Source organism: Argopecten irradians, unplaced genomic scaffold (genome assembly GCF_041381155.1).
Source record: "Argopecten irradians isolate NY unplaced genomic scaffold, Ai_NY scaffold_0139, whole genome shotgun sequence".
Taxonomy (NCBI): domain Eukaryota; kingdom Metazoa; phylum Mollusca; class Bivalvia; order Pectinida; family Pectinidae; genus Argopecten; species Argopecten irradians.
Genome location: NW_027187606.1, coordinates 46,378 through 64,047, shown reverse-complemented (window position 1 = coordinate 64,047; position 17,670 = coordinate 46,378). Strand labels below are relative to the sequence as shown.

The window sequence follows — 17,670 nt, the reverse complement described above, 5'->3', positions numbered from 1 at the left end:
CAAAATGTGTCAATAGGGTGCCCAAAATGTGTCAACAGGGTGCCCAAACTCCTGTCAATTAGGAGTTTGTTAGGGATGTTTTCTGTTCTCGTGAGAACCTTAAAATGATGAGTGGTATAAAAGAGAGTGCGTATGAGAGGATGAGCGAGTCTGACGAGAGCCCGAGTCTGGATGAGAGGCTGGATGTGATACCTCTGTATTCTGTACATGTATATATTCTCTTTGGATTTTAATACACTATTGGAACTTTACAACTGTGTTGTTTCTTCACTCAAGTGGTAACCCAGCACAAGACGACCCAATCTATTTATCTTTTATGTGACGTGGCGGACGACAGCCATCATACTGTAGGAACTCAGTGATTTGAGAGGAAACACAAGTTACACGGAGTCTGATCAACTTCTTGTAGTCTAATTTATCAATGCGGTAATTATCATCTTGTTTCCTGTCAGGTCGTTAGTTCCGGGTACCACAGTTTGTATTGGCATATACCATTGTTAAAGTATTACGATCGGCAACTATCAAACACATACATACGTACGGACTATAACACAACGAAAATCGTCGCGCAATGTTTAATATATCTAAAAGGAAATAGTCAAGAAAGTTTAACTTTTTGTCAATAATTTCAATAATTAATTTGCTGTTGACAGAGCTATCAGCAAAAACCAACAAACTAATAGAAACAATCAGGGATTAGCATTAATGGAAAATATTTTAAACCAATATAACCTCATCTGACATGTACATTCTTTCTTAGTTGTCACATAATATTGTATGGAACTGACTATTTATTATTTATGATTTTCTCATGAAACGCAAACATACATATAACCTATCAACACAAAAATGAAGACATATGTATGATATATTGTCGTAGAAAGTAACACTAAGTTTGGATCTCAGTAAAATGTGTAATTTACTACCGATGTTAATTTGACCGAATAGCAGACGAATCGTCACCTAGCTAGCTGTTACTAAGTCATGCAGTCAAAACATGTTTGCAAATGCAAACTATGTGGGCCACGTGTCAAAATTCACACTGGCCAGGTCTTAAGATATAAGGCAACTGATGTGTAAATTAATTAGGCTAGAGATTGCCTTCAAGTAATGGACATGCTTGATTACCGTTATTCGTTCGTAAGTCGGCCAGTCAAATCACCTGTCATGGTCGCCATTTTTAGAGTGAGATCGAACGCAAAGTCTTTTAAAAGAGTTGCAGACATCGGCAAAAACAGACTGAAATCGGGACACGTCCTATTAAAAAGTATGCGTCCCTTAGTCTCTACCTCGCAGTACCACTCTGCACGTGGTGGCGGAAAAACTTGACATTTCTGTTGTTGTAAGGGTTTGCAAGACGCTTGCGGGTTTGAAGACACAATGTACGAATAATTCAAACATCTGAGTGACCAGGAAATGGTGACTAGTAAAAATGAACCCTATGAAAATTTGCCCGGGTTCGTCAGATTCCCGGACAAAAAAATGAGGAGCGGTAAAAAAATTATTTTATTTTTATTTCGTTTTCGGAAAATAGGAGCGGGAAATTCGACGAACGAGACATTAAATTGGAATGGCCTTATCAGTGTATAATGTTAGCACAACACGCGCAGCGATTCTATTGTTACGTGAATAGTCGATGGTGTAGCAACGTGGAGTCATGACCCAACTTATGGCGGGAACATATGAATGACTCGATTCCAATCAGCTGTTCAATCGAATTCGTTGACGATGACAGGAGAGAAAAAATGTTGGTATTTTAATGAAAAATATCCAACTGCCGCGAGAAAAAATAATATTCATTTACTTGAAAAACTGTAAATATAAGGAAAAGTTGTTTATTTTGTTGAGGTTATGAGGGTATAATGATAATGGAGCCCGTGTGAATTTTATGTAACCCGGCTTTGCCGGGGTTACATAATTTACACGTGCTCCATTATCATTATACCCTCATAACCTCAACAAAATAAATATCTATTCCTTAATTAATGTTTGTGATATATATTTTTAGTGTAAAAGAAATAATTATAACGTTACATTAAAAACAACCTGAAAAGATGTAAAATATAATGCCAACTAGATTCAAATTACAATAACTATCATTTCCCTCAATACAATGCACATGTATTTATCACTTTGGGGAACTTACCATATATATGTCGAAGCATGTGGGTCTCCATCTCTCTAGCACCAGCTTGATGAACCCAAAACAAACAACCATCCCTGGAACACACAATATCAACCACATGAATTGAAGTGATGCGACACGCCAGCTCACACAAGGATGTGTATGTATTGCGTTGCTGACGCTGCACACATCTCATGGAAAAACTGAAAGAAAAAACAAGAGGCCCAGAGGGCCTGTATCGCTCACCTGGTTTGTAATGCCAAGTAATGTTCTGAATACAAGTTCATTGTTTCTTTCTGAAGGAATTTGAATATTTACCTCTAATTCCCCTATTGGGCCCCACTCTTTCTGCTCCAGGGGATCAAAGCCAAAATTTATACAAATTCTGTTAACCCCAAGGATGTTTCTGGCCAAATTTGGTTACAATCAATGCAGAACTCTAGGACAGGTAGCGATTTATAGGATTTACCTCTATTTCCCCTATTGGGCCCGCCCCTCCTACCCCCGGAGGGTCAGAGACAAAATTTATACAAGTTCTGTTCCCCTTCCCCCAAGGATGTTTCTGGCCAAATTTGGTTACAATCCATCCAGAACTCTAGGACAAGTAGCGATTTATAGGATTTTCCTCTATTTCCCCTATTGGGCCCCGCCCCTCCTGCCCCCGGGGGGTCAGAGTCAAAATTTATAAAAGTTCTGTTCCCCTTCCCCAAAGGATGTTTCTGGCCAAATTTGGTTGCAATCCATGCAGAACTCTAGGACAAGTAGCAATTTATAGGATTTACCTCTATTACCCCTATTGGGCCCCGCCCCTCCTGCCCCAGGGGGGTCAGGGTCACCATTTATACAAAATCTGATCCCCCTTCCCCTAAGGAAGTTTCTGGCCAAATTTTGTTGCAATCCATGCAGTACTTTATGACAAGTAGCGATTTAAATGGAATGTTGACGGACGGACGACGGACGGACGACGGACACCGCGCCATGGCAAAAGCTCACCGGCCCTTTGGGCCAGGTGAGCTAAAATCAGTCATCCTTATTTAAATAACAAATTCAACGATCTATAAATCTACCTGACAACTGACCCACAAGTGATTTAAATTCAAAGCCTAGAGGTGGAGGGGCTATAGGGAATATGTCAGAAAACCTAAACTACTTGGCCAGCCCCCAGTCCCATCCAAACTATCTTGTTAACTAAATCCAAAACCAAAGAACTGTTGTTTAATCTCTGTTTATTATAAACTCCAAAATTTATATATATATTTGTATATGATTTATGGTAACTAGAATTCATCAATTTATTTGATGAACTTGAACATTTCATGCTGATACTACCTTAAAGTCAGGGCCTGGGTTCTGTTCCACATCACCACAGCACAGTATCATGGATGGAATGGTAGGGTCAGGCTGAATGCATGGAGATGGAGCAGGCCAAGTTAACATGCTATCAACATATAAATGACAGTCAAATGGTTATTGAATTGATTATCAAAATGGTAGATTACTGTTAATATCAACATTGTAAATAAACATTAGTATCAACATGGTAATTGATGTATAAAATTATCAAACCCTTTAAAAATATGCTCTTTGCAATATGTAGGCTGTATAGAAAATATATCATAGAAGTGTTAATATTTATACCTTTGTTTGACAAGTCTGATAGTTTATCTAAGAGCTAGTTTTTAAAACTTTAAATAATTTTCTGGTACCAACATATTGGACTTGCAATAATGATGATTTGGCTCTGTTATCTATTTTAGTTATTTACAGCTGTAGAAAGTGTATACATATATATTGACTGGGCTAAATTTAACAGAATGAACAACATGATTTAATTTAAATACTAGTAAATATACCAATCATAATAACTACAAGAGATCCCAGAGGGATCTTGGCGCCCACCAAAGAATGATCTATATCTGACAAAGGAAAGATGGATCTTTTCTCTACTTTTTAAACTTTTTTCAAACATACTACATATAAAATTTGAGACAGATCGCTTCAGTACCTTTTGAGAAATAGCGGTAACAAACTTCAACTATCAAAATCCAAGATGACTCCTTGGCGGCCATCTTGTTGATCAATCGGTCCCAAATCACAATATGCACAACTAGGGCCCTAGGGGAACCTACATGTGAAATTTGAGAAAGATCCATTCAATACTTTCTGAGAAGTAGCGATAACAAACTTTGAATATAAAATCCAAGATGGCTGCCTGGCAGCAATTTTGTTGACCGATCGGTCCAAAATCACAATATGCACAATTAGGGCCCTAGGGGAACCTACATATGAATTTTGAGACAGATCCCTTCAGTACTTTCTGAGAAATAGCGATAACAAACTTTGAATAACAAAATCCAAAATGGCTGCCTGGCGGCCATCTTGTTAACCGATCGGTCCCAAAATGCAATATGCACAACTAAGTCCCTAGGGGAACCTACATATGAAATTTGAGACAGATCCGTTCAGCACTATCTGAGAAATAGCCATAACAAACTTTAACTATCGAAATCCAAGATGGCGGCCTGGCGGCCATCTTGTTCACCGATTGGTCCAAAAATGCAATATGCACAACAAGGGCCCTAGGGGAACCTACATATTAGATTTGAGAAAGATCCCTTCTGCACTTTTTGAGAAATGGGGATATCAAACCTTAACTATCAAAATCTAAGATGGGCGCCTGGCGGCCATCTTGTTTTTCCTATCAGCCTCAAAATCTGTATGGCACAAATACGGACCAAGGGTAACCTCCATGTGAAGTTTGCACAAAATTCCTTCCGTAGTTCTCAAGAAATATCGATAACAAACTTCAACTGCCAAAATCAAAGATGGCTGCCTGGCGGCCATCTTGTTTTTCCGATCAGCCTCAAAATCTGTATGGCACAACTAGGGACCAAGGGTAACCTACCATTGTGAAGTTTGAACAAAATCCCTTCAATAGTTCTCAAGAAATATCGATAACAAACTTCAACTGCCAAAATCAAAGATGGCTGCCTGGCGGCCATCTTGTTTTTCCGATCAGACTCAAAATCTGAATGGCACAAATATGGACCAAGGGGACCCTCCATGTGAAGTTTGAACAAAATCCCTGCAGTAGTTTTTAAGAAATAGTGATAACAAGCATTGTTTACGGACGGACGACGGACGACGGATGGCGGACGACGGACCACGGACGCAGGGCGATTTGAATAGCCCACCATCTGATGATGGTGGGCTAAAAATGTAACATACCATCGATCTCTGCTGCCTCTTGCCTGTCCTTCGGTAGGTACGCCACCAAGGGTTTGGTGCTAGCATCATAGCATACACAACATAAACTGTAAAGTCATGTGCGGTTTGATTGACAGCTGGCGATCTGACAATAGGGGACATAGCAGAATATATGGTTTACTCAACTGTCCTTTATGCCAGGGTTCTGTGTACCAAATTTTATCAAAATCAGTCCAGTAGTTTTGTAATTCGCCAGATAAAGTGTCTACAGACAGACAGACTGATAGACGGACAACCCAATTCCAGTATACCATTCCGCCCCCTCTCCTGTTTAAAATTGTGTAAAATAACACACACAAAATATTTTAAAAAATGATCTCTAATCAACAAGGATACATACTATGCTCCAGAACGAAACATATTTAGAATAAGGGAAATTACACACCATTCCTGATGGGTACCCTGAAAATTCATGGCTCTTATTGAATGAGTCAAAGAATCATGCTATGTCAATTGAGTGACAGGGACCATATGTACATTAATACAAACCACATTGACCGGCTCCTTTCACACATCTATTGAAAGGTATCATATCCTAGATGCATCCTATATTGGAGTGAATTACAAGTCTTTATTTAATTTGATCGCCAAATGTCTTTCCTTAATTAGTCTTCTACATTGTATCTAACATTTTTAAGCTGAATCAGACAAAATATATCTTGGTTTTAAACGATCATAAGCCTCAGTATTGAAATATAATTATATGCTTCTATGATAGAATTTGTAGAGTTCATGGAAATAAATTGAGTTTTGAATTATCTGCATTCAGGTTACATTAACCTTCAAAGTTTTAGTAAATTGCTCAAGACTTTCATTGAACTATTTATTTATTATGGCCTGGTTGAGAGGGCACTATTGCCTCATAGTATTGTTGAGGGATGGAATAGTGCCCGAGCCGAAGGCGAGGAGACTATAGATCCTATCACGAGACAATACTATGAGGCAAAAGTGCCCTCTCAACCAGGCCATAATGGGTCAGTACATCACCATTACATGAGACCCGTTTTCATGTCATTGTAACAGAAACACGTCAAGCTACACCTCGCAACACTATCTCCATTTCCACACCACGTTGTTATGTTAAAAGTACAAATTTAACATATGCATTGTCGCAGAAATCTGTGTTTCTATAAAATGGGATTCAGCTTAATGAAGATTAAAAGTAGATCAATACAGAACAAGAGTGAACTGTCTTCTTTAGAAAAGCAACATTTGCTTCCATCCACGCCCACAACAGCCTGTCCGCCATCTTGGCGTCTTGGTTGAAGCGAAATGTTATCATGACGTCATGTAATAGTGACAACACAATACATTCACGTTCAATATTGCGCCACTTCAATAGTACCCGCTTGCCCAGGCACTACTGCAAATAGTAACCATGTGTGTAGCCAATCAGAATCCAGTATTCTGTCATGTGACGTACTAATGGCCAATAGGAAAACATATTATTGAGTACTATACATATATATATACTATTCTAACCATAATTGCTTAATTTCTAAAAAATACATTGAAGCATTAAACTATCTTCCTATGGCATCAATGGTCTATATAGATGCCAGAGCTTTGCAGAAAATCTTCATAATGTGCGCTACATAGTTTAATACTTATATTTACATTATCAACTCATATTAGGGTTTCTGCTTTTGCATTGTTTAAGCTAGACCAGGACAACCGTTTATCAACGACGATTTAATCCACAAGATGGAACAGCCATTTTGACGTTGATCAGTTGACAATACCTCGTCAACATTAGTGACGTCATAATGGTCATGTTTTGGGTGTCAGTTATACTGTCATATACTTCACTTTGCCTTGGTTAGTTTATATTGTAGAAGTGACATGGAAATGTAAATAGTGTGATAACTGCATCTGCATACACACGAGTACACACTGAGACTTACATGTTTTGATATAATTTACATTGGCGCCCTGTGATCATGAATGAAGATCAAGGTCATTTTTTTAAAAACAAATATGGTAGCCCTTCATCCCAGCATGTCACAGGCCCAATATCAGGTCTCTAGGCCTCTTAGTTATTCACAAAAAAGTAATTTCAAGATTTTAGCCTATTTGACCCCTGTGACCTTGGATGAAGGTCAAGGTCATTGATTCGAACAAACTTGGTAGCCTTTTATCCCAGCATGCTGCAGGCCCAATATGAGTATCCTGTGCCTTTTGGTTCTTGAGAAGAAGTCATTTAAAGATTTTAGCCTATTTGACCTCTGACAAGGCTCTGTGACTTTGAATGAAGATCAAGGTCATTCATTTGAACAAACTTGATAGCCCTTCATTCCAGCATGTCAGGGGCCTAATATCAGGTCTCTAGGCCTCTTAGTTATTCACAAGAAGTTGTGTAAAGATTTTAGCCTATTTGACCCCTGTGACCTTAAATGAAGGTCAAGGTCATTCATTTGAACAAACTTGGTAGCCTTTCATCTCAGCATGCTACAGGCCCAATATCAGTAGCCTGGGCCTTCTGGTTCTTGAGAAGAAGTCGTTTAAAGATTTTAGCCTATTTGACCCCTGTGACCTTGAATGAAGGTCAAGGTCATTCGCTTGAACAAACTTGGTAGCCCTTCATCCCAGCATGCTACAGGCCAAATATCAGTACCCTGGGCTTTCGGTTATTGAGAAGAAGTCGTTTGAATGAAAAGTTTACGCACAGCGCACGACGACGGACGGTGCATGATGACAATAGGTCAGATGACCTAAAAATAGTACAGTATACATAGTTTTTTTATGTATTCATGTTTTTCACAGTACTGTTCAGGTTCAGCACCTGTCTTTCTATGATATATTCTATATGTGTTATCACCACTACATATAGAGTCGCTACTAAGTGTATAAGTTACGGGTCGAAGAAGTACCTTATTATCAACTGTTGTATACATGTCTGCAAGATACAAATTACCTGAAGCTGAGTTTTCTTTTGGTTTGATGTTCATACAGTATATGACCAAAACCGAGATCCCCAGCGTACCTCCGCCAAGTATGTTCAACTGATATGTCCAGTGTTTGTATAAACAAATCTACTGACACCAATTGCTACACTAGAACTGGAATAGCGACCCATGGAAGGGATGATCCATATGATATGCATTGCTATACAATGTAGTATATATACATATATACTCTGGGCTAACACTACCTATTCGCATTTTCGTTAATAACGAATCAATCTGGCTAATTGCTAAAATAAATTCATCCTAATTCGCAAAAAATGCTTAAGTTTCGCAGACACAAGCTTCAAACATAGTTTTTTCAGTCACATTACTTTCATAGCAAGTCTAAAACAGTTGATAAATTAATCAGTTACTGTACAGTTACTGTACAGTACCATATACATAGAGTAAAACCCCTCTAACTCAAACCCTGATTCCTCGAATACCCCCTATTCGTCAATCTGGTCGTACAGTCCCGACCGTCTCCGTATATAATCTATTCAACAAAACCCTGGATAGCTCGAACAGCTATTCGTCGGATACCCCTTATTCCTGGAACAGAATTATGTACCTGTTTCATCAAATACATAGTATTTACCCATGTATTCGTCGAACAGGTGTTCAGCCCTTGAGATTTTTTTACCTGTGTCACACCTGACTGCACAGACCGACATGAATAATTGCTCACGATCTTGTGTTTATACAGTTGGTGTGTCGAGCCTTTAGGTAATTAAGACATTAACGGTGTCATTATTACCTACCTACACAATCGCAAGTCATTGTTTGATGCTAACTTTATTTGAATATTTCAGAAAAGGCATTAAGTTATTGATGTTTCTCTCGTAATAATCTTAGCTGTAAATATGAAAATACGGAAGTTTTTGATCTTGGTAAATAGAAAGTACACATAATGTGAAATGACAAAAGAGGCGGAAGATATTGCTGACGTCCGCCTAATTATAAAAGTTTATTTTTTTTAAATTTCTTTGTTGGTTTCATTCGACAAGCTAACACAATGTTATTTATCGTAAGATGTAAATGATATCAAACGATATATGCAAAGTACATTTTATCAGTGCGTTCCGTATCTCGTAAATTGTATTTTGTAACTTTACTTGTAAACTCATATAACCCAACGTTACGCTTTTACTAAATAGACATCTATAAATATCATTTCTTATGTCCGTAAATATGCTGGTTAATAACTTTATTGTGAGTATATATTTTTTAAATGTTATAAATGATTTATGATAATTAAATAATATAAAATGTACTCCTTGTTGACCAATATGGATTCTGCATTGACCTAGATGACGATCGCTTACTCTGCTGTGAATGATTTAGGGCTTTCTCATTAGCTTTTTCAAACGCTAAATTTATGTTATACATTTTTTTGCAACTTGATATTGCTATCAATAAAACACTTAAATAAAGAAATCCAAAATGTTGAAAGATAGGGTAATTAAAATGTCATTGTCGTGCATTGTTTGTCATAGTTTGAGACCGGACATTTTGACTGTTGATTGTGACCAACCTCAAATGAGTCGAATACCCCGTATTCCTCAAACTATTGACCTGGTCCCCTGCTGTTCAAGTTATAGGGGTTTTACTGTATATTTTAATGTTGAAGGATGTAAAGTAACAATACGCACGACGGAGTATGATTTAATGAACGATCAAGATCTTTTGTATGTGTGTACTTTTCACTTGATGCATAAAAACATTATTTGATGCTCCTTAGTTATTTAATGTTTTTCACAATTTGCTAAATGAAATTCATATTTGCTAAAGAGAAAAAAATAACTTTCGCAACTTTTGCTAAGCAAACTGGAAAGTTAGTGTAAGCCCAGATACTATATTGGTATATCAATGTTTTTGCCTATGTGTGTTATTGTTTATTTTTGTGAATACATTGTCCATACTCTTTTTGTTTGATTTTGATAAGGGGATAGATTGCCTCGAAAATTTGACAACTACAGCACCATGACAAAAGTATTCGCGATTTTTTAAAATGGCAGCTCTGCCGCTGTGCGCTTCTGGCGATTAAAGGGGTATAACTCGTACAGAAATGTATATTTTTGGCTAATTTTTTTATATGACGTCGCAGATGACGTAACTGACGTCATTTGTCAAAGACAGACGTCAGCTTACTAAAATACCAACGTAAACAAAGCCACGTAAAGATGGGGAGGAAATCGGCGGAAGTTTCGTCTGATATGAAAAAAATTATAATAGAAATGAAGTCATACGGACATAAAACTTCAGAGTTGGTGAAGGCAACAGGAATACCAGAATCTATGATTAGATCCATATGGAAAAGGTATTTGGAAAGTGGAACTCTGGAAAACAAAGCAAGAACAGGTAGGCCGTCTAAGTTGTCAACGAGAGACAAAACATGGCTTTTTTGTTACAGAAAAAAAAACAGAGGCAAAGTATTGACGGAAATAACTAATGAATTAAATGAAAGATTGGATGTACAAAATACAATAAATAGTCGAACTGTTCAAAGATTTCTTCATAAAAAGGATTTGAAGCGCAGAGTTGTCAGAAAAAAGATGGCTGTTTCGGAAGTAAATCGTAAAAAAGTTTAAGCTGGTGTTTAGAAAAAAGACAACTTAGTGTGGAACAATATTGGAAAACTATAATATTTTCTGATGAAAGTCAGGTTGTAATAGGTGATAATCACCGTGTATATGTGTGGAGAACAGCCTGTGAATCTTTTCTACCAGAGTGCATGTGCCCTCCCCGTCACCCTATCTATATCTCCTATATCTTTATCCATAAAATATTGACCCACCCTATCTATATCTCCTATATCTCTACCCATAAAATATTGACACACTCTATCTATATCTCCTATATCTCTACCCATAAAATATTGACCCACCCTATCTATATCTCCTATATCTCTACCCATAAAATATTGACACACTCTATCTATATCTCCTATATCTCTACCCATAAAATATTGACCTACCCTATCTTTATCTCTACCCATAAAATATTGACCCACCCTATCTATTTCTCCAATATCTCTATCCATAAAATATTGACCCACCATATCTATATCCCCAATATCTTTACCCATAAAATATTGACCTACCCTATCTATATCTCTACCCATAAAATATTGACCTACCCTATCTATATCTCCTATATCTCTACCCATAAAATATTGACCCACCCTATCTATATCTCCTATATCTCTACCCATAAAATATCGACCAACTCTATCTATATCTCTAATATCTATTTCCATAAAATATTGACCCACCTTATCTATATCTCCTATATCTCTACCCATAAAATATTGACACACTCTATCTATATCTCTTATATCTCTACCCATAAAATATTGACCTACCCTTATTATATCTCCTATATCTCTACCCATAAAATATTGACCTACCCTATCTATATCTCTACCCATAAAATATTGACCCACCCTATCTATATCTCCTATATCTTTATCCATAAAATATTGACCCACCCTATCTATATCTCCTATATCTTACCTCCATAAAATATTGACCCACCTATCTATATCTCCTATATCTCTACCATAAAATATTACCACTCTATCTATATCTCCTATATCTCTACCCATAAAATATTGACCCACCCTATCTATATCTCCTATATCTCTACCCATAAAATATTACACACTCTATCTATATCTCCTATATCTCTACCCATAAAATATTGACCCACCCTATCTATATCTCCTATATCTCTACCCATAAAATATTGACACACTCTATCTATATCTCCTATATCTCTACCCATAAAATATTGACCCACCCTATCTATATCTCCTATATCTCTACCCATAAAATATCTACCAACTCTATCTATATCTCTTATATCTCTACCCATAAAATATTGACCCACCTTATCTATATCTCCTATATCTCTACCCATAAAATATTGACACACTCTATCTATATCTCTTATATCTCTACCCATAAAATATTGACCTACCCTAATTATATCTCCTATATCTCTACCCATAAAATATTGACACACTCTATCTATATCTCCTATATCTCTACCCATAAAATATTGACCTACCCTATCTATATCTCTACCCATAAAATATTGACCCACCCTATCTATATCTCCTATATCTCCTACCATAAAATATTGACCCACCTATATATCTCCTATATCTCTACCCATAAAATATTGACCCACCCTATCTATATCTCCTATATCTCTACCCATAAAATATTGACCCACCCTATCTATATCTCCTATATCTCTACCCATAAAATATTGACCCACTCTATCTATATCTCCTATATCTCTACCCATAAAATATTGACACACTCTATCTATATCTCCTATATCTCTACCCATAAAATATTGACCCACCCTTATCTATATCTCCTATATCTCTACCCATAAAATATTGACCCACCCTATCTATATCTCCAATATCTCTACCCATAAAATATTGACCCACCCTATCTATATCTCTATATCTCTACCCATAAAATATTGACCTACCCTATCTATATCTCCTATATCTCTATCCATAAAATATTGACCCACCTATATTATCTCCATATCTTACCATAAAATATCTCTACCCATATCAAATATTGACCCATAAAATATTGACCTACCTATTATATCTCCTATATCTCTACCCATAAAATATTGACCACCCTACCTATCTATATCTCCTATATCTCTACCCATAAAATATTGACCCACCCTATCTATATATCCTATATCTCTACCCATAAAATATTGACCCACTCTATCTATATCTCCTATATCTCTACCCATAAAATATTGACCCACCTCTATCTATATCTCTAATATCTCTACCCATAAAATATTGACCCACCTATCTATATCTCCTATATCTCTACCCATAAAATATTGACCACTCTATCTATATCTCCTATATCTCTACCCATAAAATATTGACCTACCCTATCTATATTCCTATATCTCTACCCATAAAATATTGACCACCCTATCTATATCTCCTATATCTCTACCCATAAAATATTGACCTACCCTATCTATCTATCTATATCTCTACCCATAAAATATTGACCCACCCTATCTATATCTCCTATATCTCTACCCATAAAATATTGACCAACTCTTTATCTATATCACCTATATCTCTATCCATAAAATATTGACACACTCTATCTATATCTCCTATATCTCTACCCATAAAATATTGACCTACCCTATCTATATCTCCTATATCTCTACCCATAAAATATTGACCTACCCTATCTATATATCCTATATCTCTACCCATAAAATATTGACCCACCCTATCTATATCTCCTATATCTCTACCCATAAAATATTGACCTACCCTATCTATATCTCCTATATCTCTATCCATAAAATATTGACCCACCCTATCTATATCTCCTATATCTCTACCCATAAAATATTGACACACTCTATCTATATCTCCTATATCTCTACCCATAAAATATTGACCCACCCTATCTATATCTCCTATAATCTCTACCCATAAAATATTGACCACTCTATCTATATCTCCTATATCTCTACCCATAAAATATTGACCCACCCTATCTATATCTCCTATATCTCTACCCATAAAATATTGACACACTCTATCTATATCTCTTATATCTCTACCCATAAAATATTGACCTACCCTATCTATATCTCCTATATCTCTACCCATAAAATATTGACACACTCTATCTATATCTCCTATATCTCTACCCATAAAATATTGACCCACCCTATCTATATCTCCTATATCTCTACCCATAAAATATTGACACACCTATCTTTATCTCCTATTGTCCCTACCCATAAAATATTGACCCACCTATCTATATCTCTACCCATAAAATATTGACCCACCCTATCTATATCTCCTATATCTTTATCCATAAAATATTGACCCACCCTACCTATATCTCCTATATCTCTACCCATAAAATATTGACACACTCTATCTATATCTCCTATATCTCTACCCATAAAATATTTACCCACCCTATCTATATCTCCTATATCTTTATCCATAAAATAATGACCCACCCTACCTATATCTCCTATATCTCTACCCATAAAATATTGACCCACCCTATCTATATCTCCTATATCTCTACCCATAAAATATTGACCCACCCTATCTATATCTCCTATATCTCTACCCATAAAATATTGACCAACTCTATCTATATCTATATCTACCATAAATATTGACCCACCTATCTATATCTCCTATATCTCTACCCATAAAATATTGACCCACCCTATCTATATCTCCTATATCTCTACCCATAAAATATTGACCACCTATTATATATCCTATATCTCTACCCATAAAATATTGACACACCTATCTATATCTCTATATCTCTACCCATAAAATATTGACCACCTATCTATATCTCCTATATCTCTACCCATAAAATATTGACCCACCCTATCTATCTATATCTCTTATATCTCTACATTATCCATAAAATATTATACTCACCACACACTCTATCTATATCTCCTATATCTCTACCCATAAAATATTGACACACTCTATCTATATCTCCTATATCTCTACCCATAAAATATTGACCCACCCTATCTATATCTCCTATATCTCTACCCATAAAATATTGACCCACCCTATCTATATCTCCTATATCTCTACCCATAAAATATTGACCCACCCTATCTATATCTCTACCCATAAAATATTGACACACCCTATCTTATCTCCTTTGTCCCTACCCATAAAATATTGACCCACCTATCTATATCTCTACCCATAAAATATTGACCCACCCTATCTATATCTCCTATATCTTTATCCATAAAATATTGACCCACCCTATCTATATCTCCTATATCTCTACCCATAAAATATTGACCCACCCTATCTATATCTCCTATATCTCTACCCATAAAATATTGACCCACCCTATCTATATCTCCTATATCTCTACCCATAAAATATTGACACACTCCTATCTATATCTCCTATATCTCTACCCATAAAATATTGACCCACCCTATCTATATCTCCTATATCTCTACCCATAAAATATTGACACACTCTATCTATATCTCCAATATCTATTTCCATAAAATATTGACCCACCTTATCTATATCTCCTATATCTCTACCCATAAAATATTGACACACTCTATCTATATCTCTTATATCTCTACCCATAAAATATTGACCTACCCTATCTATATCTCTACCCCATAAAAAATATTGACACACCCTATCTATATCTCCTATATCTTTACCATAAAATATTGACCCACCCTACCTATATCTCCTATATCTCTACCCATAAAATATTGACACACTCTATCTATATCTCCTATATCTTTACCCATAAAATATTTACCCACCCTATCTATATCTCCTATATCTCTACCCATAAAATATTGACACACCCTATCTATATCTCCTATATCTTACCCATAAAATATTGACCCACCCTATCTATCTATATCTCCTATATCTCTACCCATAAAATATTGACCCACCCTATCTATATCTCCTATTATCTTACCCATAAAATATTGACCTACCCTATCTATATCTCTACCATAAAATATTGACCACCCTATCTATATCTCCATATCTCTACCCATAAAATATTGACCTACCTACTAATCTATATCTCCTATATCTCTACCCATAAAATATTGACACACTCTATCTATATCTCCTATATCTCTACCCATAAAATATTGACCCACCCTATCTATATCTCCTATATCTCTACCCATAAAATATTGACACACTCTATCTATATCTCCTATATCTCTACCCATAAAATATTGACCCACCCTATCTATATCTCCTATATCTCTACCCATAAAATATTGACACACCTATCTATATCTCCTTATATCTCTACCCATAAAATATTGACCTACCCTATTATATCTCCTATATCTCTACCCATAAAATATTGACCCACCCTATCTATATCTCCTATATCTCTACCCCATAAAATATTGACACCACCCTATCTATATCTCCTATATCTCTACCCATAAAATATTGACCCACCCTATCTATATCTCCTATATCTCTACCCATAAAATATTGACACACTCTATCTATATCTCCTATATCTCTACCCATAAAATATTGACCCACCCTATCTATATCTCCTATATCTCTACCCATAAAATATTGACACACTCTATCTATATCTCCTATATCTCTACCCATAAAATATTGACCCACCCTATCTATATCTCCTATATCTCTACCCATAAAATATTGACCACCCTATCTATATCTCCTATATCTCTACCATAAAATATTGGACCCACCCTATCTATATCTCCTATATCTCTACCCATAAAATATTGACCCACCCTATCTATTTCTCCAATATCTCTACCCATAAAATATTGACCCACCCTATCTATATCTCCTATATCTCTACCAATAAAATATTGACACACTCTATTTATATCTCCTATATCTCTACCCATAAAATATTGACCCACCCTATCTATATCTCCTATATCTCTACCCATAAAATATTGACCACACTCTATCTATATCTCCAATATCTCTACCCATAAAATATTGACCCACCTATCTATATCTCTATATCCACCCATAAAATATTGACACACCCTATCTATATCTCCTATATCTCTACCCATAAAATATTGACCCACCCTATCTATATCTCCTATATCTCTACCCATAAAATATTGACACACCCTATCTATATCTCCTATATCTCTACCCATAAAATATTGACCCACCCTATCTATATCTCCTATTTCTCTACCCATAAAATATTGACCCACCCTATCTATATCTCCTATATCTCTACCCATAAAATATTGACCCACCCTATCTATATCTCCTATATCTCTACCCATAAAATATTGAGCAACACTATCTATATCTCCTATTATCTCTACCCATAAAATATTGACCACACTATCTATATCTCCTATATCTATTTCCATAAATATTGACCCACCTATCTATATCTCCTATATCTCTACCCATAAAATATTGACACACTCTATCTATATCTCCTATATCTCTACCCATAAAATATTGACCTACCCTAATTATATATCCTATATCTCTACCCATAAAATATTGACACACTCTATCTATATCTCCTATATCTCTACCCATAAAATATTGACCTACCCTATCTATATCTCTACCCATAAAATATTGACACACCCTATCTATATCTCCTTTATCTCTACCCATAAAATATTTGATTCCAACCTTTAATATCACCTATATCTCTATCCATAAAAATATTGACACACTCTATCTATATCTCCTATATCTCTACCCATAAA

General features: G+C 35.9%; 1 long non-coding RNA gene across 1 annotated transcript; it reads right to left on the bottom strand.

Moving 5' to 3' along the window:
- Positions 1–2,149: 2,149 nt before the first annotated feature.
- On the bottom strand, positions 2,150–6,156 carry LOC138311867 (uncharacterized). The gene is made up of 3 exons (XR_011206772.1): positions 5,354–6,156; positions 3,455–3,563; positions 2,150–2,328 (listed from the first exon to the last, which is right to left on the bottom strand). It is a non-coding gene; the product is annotated as an uncharacterized lncRNA (long non-coding RNA).
- Positions 6,157–17,670: the final 11,514 nt, after the last annotated feature.